This window comes from Schistosoma mansoni (genome assembly GCF_000237925.1).
Source record: "Schistosoma mansoni, WGS project CABG00000000 data, supercontig 0225, strain Puerto Rico, whole genome shotgun sequence".
NCBI classification, from domain to species: Eukaryota; Metazoa; Platyhelminthes; class Trematoda; order Strigeidida; family Schistosomatidae; genus Schistosoma; species Schistosoma mansoni.
Genome location: NW_017386091.1, coordinates 190993 through 198366, shown reverse-complemented (window position 1 = coordinate 198366; position 7374 = coordinate 190993). Strand labels below are relative to the sequence as shown.

General features: G+C 38.4%; 1 non-coding gene across 1 annotated transcript; it reads left to right on the top strand.

Moving 5' to 3' along the window:
* Positions 1–128: 128 nt before the first annotated feature.
* Positions 129–201, top strand: Smp_tRNA_01856_Pseudo_TTA.1.1. Its single transcript has one exon. It is a non-coding gene (tRNA).
* The last annotated feature ends 7173 nt before the right edge of the window (positions 202–7374 follow it).

Below are 7374 nucleotides of genomic sequence, written 5' to 3'. Positions count from 1 at the left end.
AAGTCACAAGCTTTATAAGCAAAGATTGGTAGTAGCTAGCAGCGGAATCCAGGACAATGGGAAGATACAAGTAAACAACACCAATTGAATTTAAGCTTCACCCCATTGCACAAGCAAGTGGCTATCAGGACTCAGTAGCTAAGTGGATAACGCGATGGCGTTTAAAGCGAAAGGTACTGGGTTCGAGTCACAGAGAGAACACCAACGTTGAGATGCATGTACGTCCAGCTGACGAGTCCCAAATAGGACTTGAGGCGCGTCAAGCTGGATTCTACTGCTAGCCACCATCCATCTTTGCTTATATTAACAGTATTAGTTGTAGTGAAAAATACTATACATACACGGTACGATTCGAGAATGAAAAATGGAGATTGTTTAATTCAAAGAATACATGTATCTGTTTCATGGTGGCCAACTATAATTCATGTCATCCAACTATTGGTTACGAATATTACAAAAGCCCTAACCAGCTGATTTTCACCTATTAATAAGGCTCAGACCAAAAGTCGATAGTCATTACTGACAAAATATATTGGTGAGAGATTTATTAATTATGTATAATAGTAATCTATAGTGGAAATCAAGATATTGTAGATCACATCGAACAAATCCTATGGTATTATATTAAGTGTTGATGGTATTACTGGAACTTAAATATCCCAGTCGAATATGTTAACAGTGAGAAGTACAAGACACATACCTTGAACATATATTCCACATAAAATATAACCATCTAAACTTGAAAGTTATCAATATGAAATACTGGAACTGATAACCTGAGTTCAGCATTTTTCCTCTTACTACTATAGAATAACGTGTTCTCAGTCAAGAAGAAGCACGAATTTTAGTAGAGTTGTGTTCTGAGCTGAGTAGTTCAGTTGTTAAGTTTACACTGTCTTCTCAGACAGGATTTCCAGCACTCAAATTTCTACACATATAACTGACAGTTTATTCTGACGACTTCAGCCAAAGTTATCCTTTAAATCTACAAACCTTCATCAAATCAAAAGTATGAATGTGATCTAGCCAGTATTCATTATTCTTAACTAGTTATGCTACTTCGTTTGTCTGCCAGTGAAATCTATCATATACATAATATAATCTTTTATTTATTTAAACACATAAATATTGGTACAAAGGGGCACCAGATACATATGCGCCACACAAATCTCATTTGATTTGTGTGAGGGATGTGATACTACCCAAGTACCCAAACCGAAGCAGGTGGTTTTCTTAGGGGACCACACCCGGAGCCTTTGACTCAAAGATCTAATCCACAAGGCAGTGCAGTATCGTGAGGAGATGCAGTCCCATGGTAGCCGGTGACCAACAATTCGTTGATACGCCATTTGTATATCGAGGATCCTGGAGCCCATGTCCAACATTGGCTTGGAATCAGGGTTTTCCAACTCCCATAGGTAGACTTTCCGTGTCCACCAACCCGGTTAAGGCGCCGGACATTCGCTTTTCGTCCTCTCAATTCCGTAACCAACAGTAATTCCACGAGAAGGCAGTGAGTAGGACTTCCCTGGCGGAGGCTATATACACATGGCCATGTGAGAGCATTTTGAGAGAAAGAGCGAACTCTCCCCACTCTCGGACGTACCAGGGCATTTGTGAGCTAATATAATCTTGGCATACACACTACAAGGTTTATTGATGTTATTACCGGTTAGAATAAACACTCTAATCGGTAAATATTCATTCGAATTTCAGTCACTTATCTCAGAAATTTCAAATAAAAGCAAAGGTTTTATCATAATGAAAAGCTTTGGGATGTAATTCAATCATCGTCTTCAATGTTATCCAGTTCATTGATAAAAATACTGCCATTCGATAGGACTGTAACAGAGCCGCCTGTCAGAATAGAATTTCATCTATATGTTTATCTACATAATCAAACCAAAACGCAAAAGCATATCATACTAAATTACAGCAAATATCACCAACGGAGGGGATTGACCAGGATTAACCAATTTCAATCCACGTAAAACTTGAAGTTATAAAATGGTTGGACGGTAATTCTGTAGACTTGTTGCCCGAAGAATGACCTATCGACTTTGAATTTATACATAGTGTTATGACTGCCACAAATTATTATGTCTGGTCGTCGCTAATTGCTATGTTGGAATCACTTATCAATTATATTTGTAAAACGAGGGACCACTGGAATTCCCACGATGCGAAATAAGAACACAGAGACTAGTACAAGTGAAGATTTATTCATCTGGAAAATACGACGACAACCCTAGTTGAAAGTACACTCATCTATATATTGATTCGTACACTCATTTTGATTAATAACTAGATTGAAATTACATAAATGAAAAATCCTTACAGTTATAACAAACCACATATTGCATGTCATCCTCAGCATAGTTAATGTGAATTTAATACAAGAATATCCTATGTTGAACAAACATTACACTCAGATAAACCAGTGTTATGCCGAATAAATGATCATACTAGAAAACACTTTGTTATCTCCAAACGATTACTCCTATTCGGCGGCAACGCCGTATCTGTAATCCAGAGATCCATATATATGCTTGTGCATAGTACAGCTTATTAGCTCAAACTTAAAATCTCAGATGCGGTTATTTGAAAAGTATTGTGGTTGACGAACCAATAACGTTGATACTCTTAATTATTTGTTAACGCTGAGATTGGTTGGAAAAACAAAGGTGATCAGTCTATGACATCGACATGAAATAAAGGGTGACTAAGTTGATATGTTTACTTATAACATCCGATTGCACGGAGTCTCTAGTGTTATGCAGTTCGATGACTTCAGATGTGTTACCATATACGACTTTGAATAGACCACACTAGACTAGTGGTCACATTGCAACTTGATAAATAGCATTCGATCAGCACTAAGAAGGACTTGACACGCATGACATTGATCACCACCCAGTGATCAATCATTTGTGATTACATCTCAGTCCTATAGGAGGTCGGTCGCGGCCCGAATAGCTCAGTGGTAATGTCTCTGACTGTGAAGCTGGGTGACACGCGACCGAATCCGTCAGGGATCACCAGTTCCCTCAAGATTACAGGCACACTTTGCTGACGAGTGCCAAGTAGCACAAAACCCGGGTCCAGGGTTTCCTGTTGACCACTTCCAACCACCATCTTATCTCAACATAGTGCACGGAGTGTCGAGTCACCTAGACTAGTGGCCACATTGCAACTTGATCGATAGCATTTGATCAGCCCTATGAAGGACTTGACACGCATGACATTGATCACTACCCAGTGATCAATCAATTGTGAATACCTCTTGAAGCCAGTCACTAGTGAGCATATGTTGATTAATATCAGGAGGGATCGTGTATACGCACGCTGAGGAGTCCCACAGTAGGACGAAACGGTCGTCCAGTGCTTCCAGGTTTTCTATGGTGGTCTAGCTTCAACTGACTCATGACCTCATCTATTAAAATTACTATAATATCCACAAAATACCCCTTCTGAAATAAATAAAGGTAATATTTAACTACCTTTTACAATCACATCGTTTTTATCGTCTTTTGTTTGATTTCATTGAGACATTTGCCTTTCGCCTTCATACAAAGAAAATGTCGAAGCATATTCATGCACGGAGTATCTCTTCGATCAAATTATATAAAGTATAACCTCCGTCTGGAATTTATTCTCAAGGTAATCAATCTACAACTAGTATATATGTATATAGTATTGATACAGTGATTCACTATACATGGTCGTGATACAAATCATTAACTATTAAACATACATTATTATTCTTTAGTTAGCAACAGTATGTGATTGAATAAAATGCAATGTATAAAGGTTTCAACTAGAACCGCTACCTTAACGTGTTAGTAGAGCTTGTATGTCCTGATAACCCAGTCGACCTATGATGATTAAACCAATTAAAAATTAAAAACACGAAGTTCAGTGAAGAGTTCTCTTTTCAAAGAATTTATTATTAAGCTGTACAATCGTATATAAATGAAAACATTTTGTTCGTGTACTAATTCTGTGAGGAAATCTGAACACAAATAACCAAGTTGACGTAATCAGTCAGTCAGCTACAACGTAGGACCAGGTACATATATGCATCGGTCCAAGTTGCCATACTTCGTCAGCACAACAAGATGAACACCGGATTCATAGAAGTAGTTAATTTAATGGTGATAATATATAAAAGAAAGATTGTATATAATGATATAGTATAGGAAGGAAGACAAATATTAAGCCATTTTAATCTCAATGTTTAAGGGAAGACAAAGAGTGCATACACCTACGCTATTGTGATCGATTCTGAGTCATGTCACAAAGGGTCTCTTGTAGTATCGGTTGTTATGTTAAGCCCATATACTTTATTCTGCGTTGGTTAATAACGAAGTTAAATAAGTCAAATACGAGAATGGATTTAGAATACATACGTTTTCTACACTCATTGATCTGGCCAGAGAATCAGAGTAATAAAGCGAATAAAAGCGAACGAAGCGAAAATGACATGCAGTGGAGATGGCTGGGAAGCCAACTCGATTTAAGCAAGCGTTAGTCAACATTTATAGTCAGGCAAAAATGAGTGACAGACATATGATGAATGAGATACGAAGTGTGTACACATATACGCTCATATAAAAAGTACTCAAGGTTAATAAGCAAATGATTAACAAGATCAAAAGATGACTCAATGTACAGGTGAATTGGCTTGGCCAGCAACTAGAATAAAGTATATGGGCTTAACATAACAACCGATACTACACTCTAACCATTGGTTACGATAGTCACGCGGACCTCAATCAAGTAATCTGCATCCACCAATATGGCTCAGACTAGAAGTTAGTGACTTCAAGCACTGATGCCACGTTTTGGTTAGGCCACCCCAAACTCTCTTCCAACCATCCCCTACACTAGTCAGCATTGCCCGTCGTAGTAATCGGTGTTCAGGCATTCGTAACACGTGGCCCAACCATCTCAGTCGATGAAGATTCATCACCTCATCAACTGATTTACCATCATTCCCTAATACCCTGTGTCTAACCTCACTATTACTTACCCGGTGATCCCAGAAGATGCGAGCAATATTTCTGAGGCATCTGTGGTCAAATACCAGTAACTTACGAGTACTTTTCTACTCTTAATGGCCACGTTTCGCAGCCGTAAAGTAGAACAGAGCGAACTGCTGAGCAGTATACTCGTCCCTTAACTGATAAACTGATATCTAAGATAACGTTTTTCTTTATTTATTTATTTAAACACATAAATATTGATACAAAGGAGCACCAGATATATATGCGCCACATAAATTGACCTTGATTTTTGCGAGGGTTCTGATACTGCCCGGGTGCCCAAACTGAAGCAGGTGGTTTTCCTAGGGGGCTACACCCCGAGCCTTTAACCTAAAGATCTGATCCACAAAGCAGTGGAGCATCGTGAGGAGATGCAGTCCCATGGTAGCCGGTGACCGACGATTGATTCATACGCCATTTGTTTCCTCAGGATACTAGAGCATTTGTGCACCATTGGTCTGGAATTAGGTTGACGAACTGACCTAAGTGAAATTTACGTACCCACCAACCCGGTTAAAGCGCCGGACATTCGCTTTTCAGCTTCTAAATTTGGTAAACAACACCCCCGCCACGAGAAGGCAGTTGGTAGGAATTCTTTGACGTAATAGGAAGATTATAATACTTGATTACGCAATACGAGTAATAACAATAGATTTAGTGAATATAATAAGATGATTAAAATGTTTTCTTTTTCGTTACAATAATTAAACATCATAGAGGTGTAAAAATAAATCAGGTGATATGATGAGTATTCATGTATAAAATAATGGGAATTTAAGGCATAAGTAAAGGGGAAAGCAGTAATGATAATAATATCAATCAAAGCCAAGGTATCGATAACGATAAGACGTACTTCTTCTGCATACACAGTTCTGGTTTAAGCTGCTGGATGGTAAGAGCTTCGGCTATTTCCAAGGCTTGGATACGAATAAATCTAGGTAGATTTGAACGAATCATATAAACAACCTTAACATCAAACTGTGGAACCGTAGAATGACAACAGTCGATTAGGTGTTCAAGTATAGAACTCCTAACCGCTTTCCTTTCACCATTGTAGAACCAAACTGGGTATGTTCCCGCATCCGAGTTGAAAGCAAGCGATGGCTACGGCCAATGTACCTTGCTCCACAAGAGCAGGTGACTTGGTAGATGCACATGGAGGCGACCAGGTACGGAAGCTTATCTTTTATGGATACAAAAACTAAGTTCCTTCTAGTGAAGGTTATTCGCAGTTTAGCCGCATTAAATGTTCTTCAAATCGTTGTTGTTAGACGTTTTTGATTACGTCTGATGTTCGATCACCTTTAAATTCCAGACCTATATGAAGGTTTTTCTTTGGGACGGAACAACTAGGTTTCCTGTCGAAACTACTTCTATTCATATTCTTCTCTATGAAACGGTCTGGGTAGCCATTTTCCACCAAGGTTTTCTTGAGGAATGTGAGTTCTTCGTTATTGCAATCCGTACTGCATATCCGATGTATTCGATAACATAAAGGATGAATGAGGTTTCTGTTTCTACTTAACGGAACCCATCTATAGAAGTTGGTTAGCTGGCTATTCGACGTTTGTTTTCCAAAGATGGATCTTTTTTTAAAAAAACCATTACTTCTCATCAGACGTACATCGAGAAAAGGGATTGATTGATTGGTCTCAATCCCTTTTTAACGTGAATTCTATGGAAGGGTGGAATGAGTTACAGGTGTGTAAGATATCGTCTAAATCAATATCATCGTCATAAACGACAAATGTGTCGTCCATTTACATTACGTATAGGTGAAATCGATTGATCATTGAACTGAGTTGGTCGTTTTCTAGTTTTGCCATGAAACAGTCTACCAGAATTGGACCCAATGGAAATCCCATTGCGATACCATCTCTTTGTCTATATATTTCATTGTTGAAACTGAACTGGACATTAAAGGTACAACGTAACAATAGTTCTTTCAATTGTTCAGTTGGTAAACCTAGATCTATGTTGTTAGAATCAATATACTCACATATATAGCATATCGTTTCCGTTAACGGTACACTAGTAAACAAATAGTTAACGTCAAGCGAGAACATGTGTTTTCCGGATGTATTAACGTCCTTAATACGATCAATAAACTGAAAAGTATCATGAATAGAATATTTAGATACTTGCCTTCTAACTGGTTCCAATGTTTCAGCTAACCATTGGGCGACTCGGTGGTATGGTGAACTCGACATATTCGAAATAGGTCGTAACGGTAAACCAGGTTTATGTACTTTCAGTGTGTCGATATAAGCGCGGGATGATTGAACCCACTGGGCGTATGTGATCGTATAAATCTTGGGTTATTATCCCC